This window comes from Colossoma macropomum, unplaced genomic scaffold, assembly GCF_904425465.1.
Source record: "Colossoma macropomum unplaced genomic scaffold, Colossoma_macropomum, whole genome shotgun sequence".
Classification (NCBI taxonomy): domain Eukaryota; kingdom Metazoa; phylum Chordata; class Actinopteri; order Characiformes; family Serrasalmidae; genus Colossoma; species Colossoma macropomum.
This window is the reverse complement of record NW_023494794.1, coordinates 22,465,940-22,481,828: the sequence shown is the minus strand read 5'-3', so window position 1 is coordinate 22,481,828 and position 15,889 is coordinate 22,465,940.

Here is a 15,889-nt window from a genome sequence, read left to right as displayed (position 1 = left end):
ACTATTTTACCATCATCAACATTTCATATAAAGCTCAGAAGACATGTGTAGGTTGACTGGTGTTTTGGATAGTAAATAAAATGTCTATGTTTGTGCTGTAGATATCAATTACCAATAATATGGGTCAGTGACAAATAAGGTTTTCAAACTGGCAATTTTTAAAATCTTATTAAAAAGGGCATGATGTGCCTGTTTGTATTTGCATATATATCTGCATTTAAATCTGTGAATTTTAGATCTTAAATATAGTGAGTGTTGTCAAAGCTTTCATTGCTTATTTCAGTTATTAAACTATGCTGGTCTGGTTGCACCATCTGACTGGCTGGTTGAGCCGCCTGACTTTTCAGACTAATTTAAATTAAAACAGGCATCTACTTATTTACCTGTAGAAACCTTTGTCCTTCAACTTGAGTTCATACTTACTTATTCAAATAAATAAATATTATTATAATAATTACACATTTTCATTGTTCTCCCGAGGTCAGACCACCTGACATGGTAAACTGAACGATTCTAACCATGACACAACCTGCGAAAGGGCTACTGACCTTAGCATTGCACCATGAAAGTCATTTGGGGTCTTCTTAATGGCACCTCTTTGGTAAAATAAGCATGTCAAAATAAAAGTCAAAGTTGCCTTATTTTGAAAAATGTTTTTTTATTTTGAAGTTTTTTTTTAACATGAAATCATGCCAAATCGTTTTATTTAGAAAAATAGGTAGAAAAGTTATGTAGAAATGACCCTTTTTGATAGTCTACTTAATCAATATGTATGACTGCACAGTTGCACAACCAAAACCTTTTTCATTTTTGGAGGCAAAAAGAAACTAAAATTAATTTTATATTGATGCACTGAACTTTGTTTCACACGCGGTATTTATGAATTATTTGATGTATGTCACGTCTTTATTAAATTATTTTTTGGGGGAAAATAATGGACACAGAAAATGCATGTCATGTCAAAGACCTACATGCAATATCCAGTGGGGAATTCTCAGGGTTTACTAGGCCTTCAAAGAACTGAACCCAAATTAAACACTGCATTTTGAGATGTTCTAGGAATATTATATGATTATTTAACTTATTTCTAGATGTTTTGTGCTTGTTTAAAGTAATTTTAAGTGAATTAAGTAAAATTATCTCACCATACTGGCAGATAATTTTGCTTGTTTCAAGCATATTTCTTGAAATAAATCCAATTATCTGCCAATATAGTGAGATAATTTCACTTAATGAAATTACTTCAAATAAGTAAAAATGTCTAGAAATAAGCGAAATAATCTTATAATTTTCCTACATCTCAAAATAGGAAATATTAGATATTTAGACTACATTTAAGATGATTTCGCTTGCCAAGATGCCTTTTTTTTGCAGTGAAGGCCTAAAACTACAAGTGGTGAACTCACCACTGGTATTATCCAGTCCTGTCCTCTACAGTGGAACAGAGACACAACCGATCCGTAGGCCCAATATAAAGCTGGCATTTGGGTACTTCACTGTGGACAGACAGCTGCTTTCAGACTTTAACCCCCCCCTCCCTCCATACAACCCAAAAAAGATCTCCTCTCATCCTTCCACTTTCCCCAGTCCATCTTCTCGGGCCGGACAGAGACAGCACACGCTGGGGTGCCGCCGTCCGTCTTAATCACAGCCTTTAATCCTCCGTCCCGTCAGCCAGCCAGAGTTGTGAGCTCACGTGAAGGTTGAGAGGGGGCGGATATGGTGGGGGGGACAAGGAGGGGGGGGTGCGAAATCTCCACTGTACTCCTGCTTAAAAGAGGAGGATCAGGGGTCTGGATTTCACACAGAAACAAAGAACAGAGCTGATAAAGAAGCACAAAGGTTATGCAGATCTATGGAGGCTTTCATGTGAAGGAGAAATTCCATTTTTTCTTTCTCCAGGACGATTCTGTCAAATAAGATGTCATAACTCGGGCAGAAAAAGCAAAGAGCAGCTGACAGACTCATGCTTTAGCAGTGTTTCTGTTTCTGTTTTATTATGGCTGTTAATAATGTCATCATGAAAGGACATGGAGACCAAAGGGACATTTGAGTCAGAGATTAAGCTCAATGATTTGCACTGTCAAAAGACATTTTCAATCATAATACCAGAGACTCTGTGCATGACAACTGATGTGTTTTATCCTGTGGTGCAATCTGACTCAGCTCATAAAGCTGATAAGCTGAATCAGGTCTCAGTGCCAGCCTTTAGGGCTCTTACTCATGGTAGTGCCAGTCTTTAGGGCTGTTACTCATGGTAGTGCCAGTCTTTAGGGCTGTTACTCATGGTAGTGCCAGTCTTTAGGGCTATTACTCATGGTAGTGCTAGTCTTTAGGGCTGTTACTCATGGTAGTACCAGTCTTTAGGGCTGTTACTCATGGTAGTGCTGATCTTTAGGGCTGTTACTCACGGTAGTACCAGTCTTTAGGGCTGTTACTCATGGTAGTGCTGGTCTTTAGGCTTGTTACTCATGGTAGTGCCAGTCTTTAGAGTTGTTACTCATGGTGGTGACAATCTTTAGGGAGCTTACTTATGGTAGTGCTGGTCTTTAGGGCTTGTTACTCATGGTAGTGCCTTTTCTTGAGGGCTGTTACTTATTGTAGTGTTGGTCTTTAGGGCTGTTACTTATCATCATGGCAGTCTTTAGGGATCTTATTCATGGTGGTGCCAGTCCTTAGGGATCTTACTCATGGTGGTGCCAGTCCTTGGGGCAGTTACTCATGGTAGTGCTGGTCTTTAGGGCTGTTACTCATGGCAGTGCCAGTCTTTAGGGCTGTTACTCATGGTAGTGCTGGTCTTTAGGGCTGTTACTCATGGTGGTGCCAGTCTTTAGGAATCTTACTCATGGTGATGTGAATCCTTAGGGCTGTTACTCACGGTAGTGCTGGCCTTTTGGGCTGTTACTCATGGTAGTGCTGGTCTTTAGGGCTGTTACTCATGGTAGTGCTGGTCTTTAGGCTTGTTACTCATGGTAGTGCCAGTCTTTAGGACTTTACTTTTGATAGTGCTAGTTTTTTGGGCTCTTGTTCATAGTAGTACCAGTCTTTACCCTTGGGTGTGCCAGCCTTTAGGGCTGTTTTTCTTGGTAGTGCCATTATTTAGGGCTCTTGCTCCTGGTTGTGCCAGCCTTTACTTTTGGTGGGGAAATTCTTTAAAACTGTTTTGCTCAATGGTTTATTCTTTAGGGCTCTCACTCCATAGCTTTATGGGTTCTGCTTCTGAGTCTTGTTCTTTGTAGTACATGTTTTTAGGGTACTTACTTTTGATAGTGGCAGACTTTAAGGCTATAACTTTTAGTAGTGCCAGTCTTTAAGACTACTCTTAGAAGTGTCAGTCTGCAGCGCTCTCACCCTGGTGGTGCCAGTCTTTATCTTAATCTTGGTTCTGCCAGTCTTTATTGCTACTTTTGGTTGTGCCAGTCTTTGGGGCTCTTAATCTTCGTACAGACATTTTTAAGGACCTGCACTTTGGTAGTTCCAGTTTTTAGGGGTCTCACTTTTGGTAATGCCAGTCATTAGGGCTCTCATTTTTGATAATGCCAATTATTAGGGCTCTCACTCTTGGTAATACCAGTCTTGCTACTCATGGTAATAGCAGTATTTAGGGCTCTTACTTTTAGTAGTTCCAGTCCTTAGGACTCTAAATTTGGTTGTGCCAGTCTTGGGTTCTTGCTCTCACAGATCATATCTGGTATAGGGCTAAGAAAATGTTGTCTGGAAAGACTGCACACAGCTGTGAGTTGATTTTTCAGACATGGATTCAATCTAGTCCCACACAAAAATAATTTTCTGTTAGGAATCAATGTCCCATAATACCTGCCCCACTCATGGGCAACACAAATCCCTCACCACCTACCCTCAAACTAGAGGAGTTGACCTGCAGAACAATAACTCAGAGTTGAATGACTTTTATACTATACAATTCTTTTTTGCCTATAGCTCTGTTTAGCTGTACCTATTTTGTGAAACATAAGGCAAAATAGGCCTCTTTTCAAACAGACCCTGCATACAATCAGTTGCACTTTACCCAGCAAAGATTCAACATACATACATCATCAGATGTGGTTTGATTAGTTGAACTCTACTTTTAACCTCTACATTTTTTAGAGGTTTCAGCTATGGAGGTAAGTTTCCCATGACAACCAATAAACCCTGAACTAGAACATTTATACTAGTTATGGTGAATAAAGCTAACATTAGCCACTGCAGGAGTAGATGTAGATGTGATGAAGCCTAAAGAAGCTTAGCTTAGAAATTTATACTGTTTCTGAGCTTGAAGTTTAACATTAAAACTTCAGTTAAAAGCTCTTCCATATCAGAACACTGAACAAACATGAAGCTTAGAGGGAGAAGGAGAGATAATATCCGCTTATTAATGTACAGGCTTACATTAGCCAGCTAAAGCTAACATTAGCCAGCTATACACAGTGTTATGTCCTAACAACAAGAAGGAGAGCTAGTGTTAGCTAGCTAACGCTAGTTAAGATCGCTAGCACAATGTGAGTTAACTAGCCCCAGAAAGCAAGCATATATCTGTCCACTGATAAGTTCGGCACCCCAGTGACTGTTTGCCACTGCTGGTCCACCCTTGGACCATCCAGATTACTGCCCTGCATATGAGGCCTAAATAGTCTTTAATTCCCTCAAATATATTTTAAATGCTTTTATTTTGGAAAATAAGACAAACATTACAAACTACTGAGACAAAATGAATCACTAGATCTAATCTAAAACAATTTTGTTGGAAATGTTGTTGCTGACACTGTGCTAGATTAAAATGATTTACTAAACTAATTTACAAAGGATAACTAAAGAAAGAAAAAAAGGAAAAAAAAATAAATTGGACTGTGAGTGCAAAATAAGCTATGAAAAGTGGCATTTTGTCTAATATTCTGTTTAAATACCTGCAAAAAGCCTGTGGGCCTCCAGCTTTGCCATCAGAGTGCTAACAGTGGCCCACTATCCTCTTTCTATCTGGGGCATAGCTAAGTATTCCATAGGCTGTACATTTCAACAATGTGTTCAACAATGTTGGACAATGTGTTCAAACAGCTGTTAGGGTGAAGGAAGAGAGCTTTCGTTTGTGACTTGTGTCTTGCAGTTTTATGCTGCACGGTCAGTCAAATGCTTACCTAAAGGGCCTATATCAGGGGTCAGCAACATGTGGCTCTTTTACTGTCCTGTTGTGGCTCCACAGCAGAATTTGATTTTTAGGTAAAAATAAAATAATCCTCCATTGCAGTAAAATAAAGCTCTGCTGATCGTTCAGCGCAGTTTTAAGACTAAATGGTCTTTAACACTAGAGTTAATGCAGAACTGCTAATTCGCCCTTTAACCCTGTTGCTAGAAATTTAAGACAAACATAGATAATTTGGAGATAAATGGACTTATTTGCGTTTATAATCACTCCAGCTGGTTTCCTGATACATTTTGTTTGCAACAGGAAACTGTCAAAAACTAAAAGGTTGCAAGGCTGAAGTCAGTTTCTCATTCGCCACCTGCTTGTTTGAATTGTCCCGTTCCACCTTAAATGGTACAACAGTTACATTCTGGCACCTCAGGCACCATTTAAGGTGGAACGGGAAAATTCAAATAAGAAGCTGAAGAATGAGAAGCGACTTCAGCCTTGTGAAAAAACAAACATTAAGGGAAGGAAACTATTCTATTTGTGAGGAAAAGTTTCCTGCTGGAGATGCGAGAAAAGCAGCTATAGCTGAGCTAAAGCTTAAAGCAGAGCAAAGTGAGTCTGTTTTTTCGTTTAGATCACATTTTTAGCTTATACTAGCACATTAGCACATACTGAGACATATTTACAGCCAAAAAGGTAAAATGGACATAAAATGTTGTGGCTGCCAAAGTGGTTTGATTTTGTTGAAAGGATAAAATGACTCTTCTTAACATTTGGGTTGCCGACCTCTGACCTATATCATGACTCATTTTCCTCACTTTTTTGACGTAAAAGAGTCTGATGTAGTATGCAAATATTGTAGAAGTTTCTAAAATGTACTGTTTACTTCCCAGTCCTTACAGTCCAAATTAGGAAACTAGGGTACAAAAATGAATCATTTTTCGATGTCAAAAGAAAAAACTTCAATGCATTTACATACATTAATCCATTCCATTTAGCCCTGCCCCCTGAAGTTATAAGGTATGTTTCAGTCCAGACTGCTTTTTTGAATGAGGCACAATATAAGGTAGCCAATCAGAACACAGACAGGGGTGTAGCTAGAGCTTTTAGAATGGGCAGCTGGGTGAGACCAAGAGATTTTATTAGGGTGGCACACTGCTTCAATAATTAACTGATGAATTAATTACTGCATTAAAATGACATTAAAATCATTTTAGTAAATTTGTTCATCATTTCCATAGGAATATTACATCAATAAAAAAATGACATCAAAGTAAACTAAAAGACAAAACTGTGATCACATATTTTAGTCAGTCATGAGGAAATTATGTGTTTGGATCAAGTAAGTAAAATGCACATTTTTTTAGTGCACAATGTTAATTTTATGAAAAACATCTTACAGAGACAGACCATAGAAGTTATTAAATTAGGGTGCATTCACTGCAGGTTATATATGTCTGATGATTAGGAAGCTCAGCTCTGTATAAAGAAACAACACATGCTTTATTCAGCTGTAAGAAAATTAGCATGATAAACGAATATAGATTTGATTGTTAACTTGTCTTACCATCAAATATCCTGCCTCATAATGTAACTCACAGAGCTAAGCTACTTATTGTAAAGTACTCTGGTTACCATGGTAACAGCCCTGATCCACTCCTTGATAGTGCTGATGTCACCTCCAAATAGGTGGACCCACCCCCTGTCAGTGTAAAGTTCAAAGGTGTGTTCATATCTTCAATACAGTTAAATACATAACTATTTTTATTTTTTATATTAATATTTACATATACAGTGATTTTATATTAGCAGTAATCCACTGCAGGTGGTGTTTCATCAGGCTGATGTAAAGCAGAACAAAATCAGTGTAAATGCTGTGGATTACTGCTTTTATTATACAGTCACAAAATACAATGTGAAATATATACCATATACTTATCAATAATAATAACATGATAAACAGAATTCTTTATTGAATTTTGTTAGAAGCATTTTGTGGTTGCCAAGCAACGGTAAAGATTATTCCACAGAAAGTTAGTGCATTCATGCAGAAGTGTGTGCATATAGAAGAGATTAGGAGAAACAGTCAGGCTTATCCATGATTCCCTGGGCTTTTAACGGACAGGCAGATGATGTCACTGGTCTTCATACTGCCGCACCTGTGGGTTGTTCAGTGTTATAGTAGCTGAACACACCTGTTGAGGGAACACTGATGCTTTATTAATGACGACTGAGTGACGATGACTGACAGTCTCACTTTCCATAACTTGGCTACGCAGAGGTCATTTACATATATAAGACATTGTAAAAGACACAGTAACAAATAGTCTGTTGAAATTTAAGGGATAAAAAGAGGTGAAATGAATTATGACTGTTTTTTTTTTTTTAGTTATAAACCCACACGGATGTTATAAGTAGACCTCAAAAATATGTAGAATGTGGGCCAATTATAATACAGGCTTATTCAAAAACCTTTTTATTTCCAAACTACTACACTCTTTCTGGAAGACTTGTTTAAGTAAAGGGGTACTAGACGAGTTCGGATATCCGTGCATTCGAATAACCAGGCACGTCGCTAACTCCAGCCCAGCTACCAGCCTGACAAAGGTGGCAGTGTTGGGAGGGGCCCGGCTCAGGGCTCTTTTTGGAGAAGGAGGAGACCACAGGAGCTGGGCTAATCACATTAAAAGGAGATGGGAAGTAGACAGCGGCGTGAAAGCCGGGAGAGCAGTGGCACGACTAATCCGTTTAGGCCTGGGATAAAAAAGCGGGGGACGGCGTCTCTCTCCTACGCCGCTGAGAAAACGCTCCCTTTCCCAGGAGCGTGTTCACCTGTATGGTAACACAGAGAAAGTTGGCATTTTGATGCCAATTAGGACAAGACAATTGGCACTTGGCACGTACCAACTTTATTGTTCTTTCTGTCTTTTTTTTTTTTTGCAACATTTCTCCACACACACCCCGCCCCCTCCACCCACCAACCCGACATATCTCCATGGCATGGCAAAAAAAAAAAAACACAAGAGAGGACAAAAACAAAAGAGACAGAAGACAGTCAGTGGCATTGGCTAAGATCCTCTTTCATGCCCTGTGTGTGAAGACGTCCTTTTCACCCTTCGGAGAGGGTCTCTGTTGTGTGCGCGGCGGACGGGGAGGGGGGAGAGATGTTTCAGACACAGGGTTTACTTTATCTGAGGATTGTTAATGCACCCGAGTTCAACCTTAATGCAAACCTTAGCAGGCTGCAGGAGAATAGGATGCGCTCCATTAAACAAAACCCCTGTGGCGGCCGCCGCCAGATGGCCACAGCTGTGGACGGAAAGCTCGGACACCTCGGGGGGCGGACGGTGGACAGCCCTGCACACATCTCACGTACACACACATGTTTGTATTCATACCTTATCAGGATCGTATGCATTATATACAGGATATTTCTGTCATAGCAAATCCATGTATGTCTGAAACAGTGACTTTGCAGCATAATAACTTTTTAGCATCTAAATATATAATGTAATTTAATTTAGGTTAATATAACAAGATTTTTGGACCACTTCTACTGGTTGATTTTTCATGAGATGTTCACACAGTGTGAGGTGTGCAAGGTTTTGATATGTAATATAGTATGTATTTGCTATGATTATACTGTATATATTATATACACTGTATATATACTGTATATATATATATATATATATATATATATATATATATAATGTATGTATCTCTCTCTCTCTCTCTCTCTCTATATATATATATATATATATATATATATATATATATGTATATGTATAAAGGTGCTTAATATAAGTACCTATGTGTAATATGTTCCATATATGTTATACATATGTGTAAGTACTTAGATGTAATAACAATGTAATATGTGTTTTGTATATATGTAACAGCATATATATGTAATTAGAACATGTCCCATGAAAGTACCTAGATGTAATAATTCCATATTTATTCTATATATGTAAGTATCTAATTGTTATAATATGTCAAGTATTTATTGTATACATATGCAAGTACCTAGATGTAATAAGAATTTTAACCCTGAACTTAACTTCAGTAACGTTGTTGCCTTTTCAGTTTTAAATGTATTGTTGATTAAAATCTAAAAGAGTCTGACACTGTAGGTTAACCCTGATTTTCTCCATTTTTTCTACAAAATCAGGATATTTTTTGTCCTGAAACCTCACAAAAACAAACATACATACGAATCTATGTGCCCGTTGGCGGAGTCGAACGCCCGGAATCGGGCGTCCCTGGCAACGGTGGGAAAACCAGCCGTCAGAACGGATCTGTCAAGAGTTTAACCCTCGATAATCTCACCCTCCTCCTCACTCACTCCCTCTCTCTTGCTGTCTCCCCCTCTGTCTCTCTCTCTCTCTTTCTCTCTGCCTCTCACTCTCTCTCGCTGTCTCTCTCTCCCTCTCTCTGTCTGTCCTCTTTATGGATTTTACTTTTGTATAGGCTGAGGATTAAGTCGAGTGGTAAAACAGTGGTTTAATAATCTTAGCATGGCTGCATGCACCACTTAAACCACCAGCGCAAACACATAACACAAGCAGGCCCGTGGGAGGCTCCCCGCATGCCTGTAGGAGTCCGCTATGGGAACTTTTCTGAAGGAAAAAAAAAAGGAGGGAGGCCTTTTGAAGCAAACAGCACCAGCAGCACTTGATGTGTTTGTAAAGGGTTTTTTTAATTCCACTGAAAAAACAATTTCAAATTCTCGGAAACAAGGGAAGCACAGTGTGAGAAAGAATGCGAAAAGAAAGACAGAAAGAAAAGAAAAACACCAGACAGACGACCAGGTGCAGTGTGCATGCAACAGGGGGACAGTAAACAAAAAGTGTAAAGAAGCATGGCATCCGCTCGCCAGATTGTGTTTTTATTTTGTTGTGTATGAACTTATTCCCATCTTTCATCGCAGCGGCATTCTCTGCTAAATCGATTAAACTGCGGACGACCTCGTCGGAAAATTCAGAAAATCTCCCTTTCTTCTCTTTAAGTCCTGTTCTGTAAGACTTCATTCAGCTCAGATACTTTAAATCTTTATAATCTTTAAAAACAGACAAAAGTACAAACAAAATTCAGGCCTCATGGCGGCTGCTACTGCTATGCTAACGGATATTTGTGTACGTGTATAGTAAATCATACATTGTCAGAAACCACATAATCAAGCCTGTTAGAGATTTCTGAACAACTTCACAGAGTTTGAGGCAAGTGTGTGATGAGTTAGCCTAGAGTTAGCCTACAGATGCTAAGCATTAATGATGCTAATAGGCTTCTAATACGTTAGCTACCTTAGCCTTGTAGGTTCAGCACTAAGTTAACAAAGTACATCAAACATGTCTTGACCAATCAGCAATACTAAGGCTGAGGTGAAGAATTATTGCTCTAAGCCAAAGAATTGGACAAAAAAAGAGAACACATGCTAGCCTGAATATTTAGCCTAAAACAGCTCTCAGAGCTCTGGGTTAAATTGTTAAAATCATAGTAAAATGACTGCTCAAAAACACCCTCTACCAGTGTTAAACCTTTAAGTTTGGATTAAAGTCCAAACCTAACAGCAAAACAAAAGTAAAAACACTAAAGTATGAGGTTCCATTACTTGCTAACTACATTAGCCCCATAGCCCAAGTGCTAAAACTAAAGAACTTCAGACACCAAACATGTCTTGTCTGATTGACTACAGCTCGGGGAGAAATTTGGTTTGAATTGCACTATTCTACAATTTTATTTCACATTTTTATTTAAATCAAAGACATATTTTTACATATTTACCTCGAACATCTAACATGTAAAAACATGTTAATGCAAGCTGTTTGTATGCATAAATCTCTACATGAAAAAGTGAGTCATTTAAAGACATTCTTATGAAAATACAGTGTCGCTGTCCAAAAAACCCCAAAGAAGCATCTCCATTTTTTTCATTTTTCTTCCTCTACGTCATTTAACGCAGCAGCTGTGTTAAAAAGTTTATGATGAATGGATTAATAGAAACGTTCCAAAATTCAAAAACTGGTCCAAGCCGGAATAAAATCTCTTTGCATGACCTCAGAAGTTAACAACATTCTTGCCTTCTCCTGTAAATCTCCTATTTTTGAGATTTTCTTTCTTTCAACAGAAAATAAAATCCATCTAGCAGAGATGACCGATGGATTCTGATCAATTTCACACCACCGCTCTCGTATGGGATTTCTTTCTAGAGCCACTAGTACGTGGTTAACTCGGCCCATTCATGAGTTTACAATGGGCCCGACTGTGGCTTTGAATCATTAAAAGGTTGTAATCCTCTGCCATTGTGTTTAGAAAGGCCTTGGCTTTTTGGTCGTAACCTGTGAGGAAAAAAATGCCAACAGTCAGTCCACTCAACTACTACCACACCTTTAGCAAAACAGATTTAAGGACTGAGTAAATGGAGAGGCGCTTGGATTACTGACTAAAATGAGCAAAGCAATCTTCACCAAACATCATGTGAATGGAAAGAATACTCCACTGCTGAAATGAAAAAGAGGAAAACTGTGAGAACTACAGATAGAAGAGCTTTTAACTCACTTTAGAATGACCGATGACGTTCCGACAGTTGAAAGGTAAGCCAACTGTTGAACCACTAGGACAGGCCTGCTGAGGTTAACTGTTAACCGATCTTCACTTGGGAGACTTGCATTTATGTCCACTCTATACATAATATTCCTTCAGCATTTAGTGCAAGACTTACAAATCAGCCTGGAACACTGACGTCTGGATTTGGCTGTAGGAGACAATGGGGGAAGCTTAAGTAGTTGTGACACCACACATATGGAGGGAGAAACATCTAACAGACTGTAATACACTACAGGAAGTGTAGGGGGTGATATGGCTTCTATTGTTTCATTTGAAAAATGCTCTATAATGTTCAACTAATCCACACAGTCATTCTGACAGACTGTAATACACTAACAGGAAATGTAGGGGGTGATATGCCTTCCGTTGTTCCACTTAAACAGTGCTCTATAATGAGCATATGATCCAGACGGTTATTCTGACAGATTGTAATACACTATAGGAAATGTAGGGGCGATATGACTTTCATTGCACCATAAAATGAATAAATTCTTGTGGTGTAGATGGAACTTCGAATGATTGCGGCTCTGTGACGGGGCAAAGTGAGAAGAAACTGAAGAAAGTATAAACATTCAAATCAAAAATTAGGCCGTAGATTAATTGCATCACTACTCTGAAATATTTGGTGGTTCTACAGGCAGAGCTCACATCTTTCTCTAAATCCAAACGTTTATCCAGTAACTATTTGTATTTTAGCTGAATATGTTCTATTCAAGTGTAATTTGAGTCAAGCAGATGCAGCTTAATTCAATCACTCAGACTAGTAGCAGCTTAGAACCAGATGCTGGACACAATGGCCTTACTGTCTGAAGGGGCAGATATCTGGAGTGTCTTTGAGTGGAAAGTCAACACTCTTAAACAGACGGAGACAACGGTAATAGGACGACCTTTAATTGGACATTGCGGGCTTTTTGACTTTACACAACCTCATAATGAGCAGAGAAATATTAAACTGTTATTACTTTAATCTTAAAGGCCAGATAATCACCAGGGTTGTGGTCTGTTGCACCTAAACACAACTGATATGCTGACACTTTTTAATCAGACATTTATTTTTCCTAATCAAGAAGTAAAAGAGAACCTATCAAAATGATTATATCATGATAAAATATATATTATAAAGGCAATATTAGAACATCATGGATAATTTGATGTAGATCTGGTGATACATATGCATTGATACCTTACTGATTCTATAAGACAGGAATGTATTAAGGAGAATTCCCAGAAAGTATGTCACACAGTGCCACTTAGTGGCTAGTTAGCTTTGTACCAAGGGTATAAAAAGGGTTTCAGGGTCCATCTTGGTTCCCATACCCTTACTTACCCATACACTGTCATTTTACAGAAACAAAAACATTCTTTGGAAGGAGGAAAACACTTTTTGTTCCGTAAAGAACCCTTCAGTTTTAAGAACCATTCAGGTGGTGTCACAAAAAGCCATTTTCATAATATTAGCTAGCTTGGTGGCTAACTGGCCAGCTAACACTAACATTAGCTTGCTATTTAGCTAGCTGCTAAACTCATCAGGCTAACTAGATTCCTGTAACAATCTGCACAGAGCTAGCAACCATGTTAACAACAGTTCAGGAAGTCTCACAAATCAAGGTTTTTTCACTCTGTTTAGGCAGAAGATTAGCAAAAACATGCTATCAATGCGCACATTGAGTGCTTTGTTGGTGCTAAAGGACAATCCTGTGTGAATCTACAGTTAAACAAAGGGTCATGTAGATTTTCTCCTTTATTTACTGGACATATTAAGCTAATATACTATTAATCCACAGTTAAGCTAATCTTTATGCAAATTCAAATAACATACTCTGGCTAATTTACTAGCTGACTTCAATGTGGAACACTTTAAAAAGATGGTTCTTCTAGGGTTTTTTGGTAAAGGGTATGGTTCTATTTAGAACCTTGAGTTCTATAAAGAACAACTTTATTCTTAAATGGTTGCATGGTGAAACGGTTCTTCAGACTGATGGAGAATGTGTTGTATATGCCTCTATATAGCACCAACTTTTTTGAAAATGGTTCCATATAGCACCAAAAAGGGTTCTGCTGTCAATCTTTTTGGTGCTATATAGAACCATTTTCAATGTTCATCTCTCATTTTTGCAAGGTTGCTTTGCTGACAGTGTCTTAAATGAGTAAGAGGGTTGAATTTAGCATAGAATTACCAAAAGGAGATGTGGCCAGAGAACTTGTAAAGAGGAGAATTACCACTCTATAATATCTTCTGGGGTTCTCAAATGCTAGAGGGCGCTCCCGAGCAAGTCCAAAATGAATAGGTTAATATGGAGCATTTGAGCAAAAAGACTAAACAGCATGAAACATTTTAACACTGCTGTTATATTTTTAAGAGCTTTTGAACTCGAGTTATAGGAGTTTAAAACGGCACCTTATTTGTGTTCATGACACCTGTGAGCGTGAACAGCCAATGAGCTGCTCCGCTCACCAACCAATCAGCACTCAGTAGCAGTAATGCTAGCATTGTACTGCCTAAAACCCATTTTCTGTAGAGAAAAATAAAACATACAGGTGAGTTTTCTTTGCTTTTTTAGCGGAATACTTCCATCTACTTTCTAAAATAAAGTTCTGGGCAAGTGATTAGAAACTATTTAAACTTTTCGTTTTTAGCCATTTAGCTCCATTCACCCCATTCACTGAGGACTCGCTCATGTTTCTGATATAACGGGGGAAATAGGAAGAGGCCAGGCTCTGATAAACCGGCTCTGATGTGGCTAACTAGCATTCATGCTAATGGAATGCACACATTAAGGACATTCCCATGGTTTTACTTTTTTTATTTATACACTTTTCCATACATATTTATAAATGCAATATTAGTGGGACAGAAATTCCTCATGGGATCACCATACGTGATCATGTAAAGGCGTAAAGTAAGTGTGAAGAACCTTTTTAAGGTTTAAAGACACAAAACAACCTCTACTGGTACTGTAAAGTTTCTATAGTAATTACATTTTTTTCCCAGGAACACCAAGCCAAGAATCATTTAGCAAAACTTAATTTTAAGAGTGTATGTGACCTCAAGGACCTGAAAAGGTTTGAGTGCCCAGCTGGTCCTCAGAGGGTACATGCTTAAAAATACAGTTCTGAGCTTTTTATTCACTGAGGTTGATACAGTCTGAAAGTATCTGTAAACTGGAATTTAAAGAAAAAACTACATACATTTCCTACATAACCAACAGAGCCTGATGTCAAGCTGTGCAGCTTCTTCTGATAGACAAATCCAGGCTTCTAAAAGCACTGCTCATCACGATCAGCCACAGAGAGATGAAGATTTATAATATTTATACATGGAGGTGACTTTATTAAAGCAGTAGACTGATAAGGAAAAACATAAACCCCAAAAAACCCTCACTTCTCTCCATACAAAGCAAACATATAATAAAATCATCATCATCAATATCATCCACAAACATTTTCACACAGTCACATCATGTTGATGAAATAAATTAAGCATAAATTAGACAGGATTTTTAAAAAATAGGGTTGTGCTTTCACATAGAGGAAAATAGTCTAAGACAAACGATGACTGAATCAAAAAATGAATATTCCCAACGTTTTTGGTTGTTATCACTGCTCTCCTCAGTTTTATGTTAAAAGTGAATTCATTAACTTCATAATTAAATTGTTAAGATGTAAACAGAGTCATCCAAAGTGGTTTGGTGTGAAATGCTCCATTCTAGAGAAATATAAAGAGTCAGAACTGTTTACAGTGGTGGTGATAGGAACCAGACGTCCACCTCTAAAAGCTTCCTCACAAAAAGTTACTACATGAAATGGTTATGAATTCATGCCTGATGACTGAGACACTGTTTTACAATAGTTTTAAGATGTAAACAGAGTGATTCAGAGTGGTTTGGTGTGAAATGGTTCAGATGTCTTTACAGTGGTGGTGATAGGAACCAGGTGTCACCATGACTACAACACAAATATAGACATTTTATTTACTTTAAAACCACCAGTGAACCTACACGTGTCTTCTGAGTTTTACATGTAATGTTGATGATGGTAAAATAGTGAAAAACCTGAAAAAAAAGGGTTTTATTTGGGGACTATTTTGCCTCACAACATCCTGCACCTGTATCCCTCCACCATGATTGGATTTTAAGGAAGGCCAAAATCTTC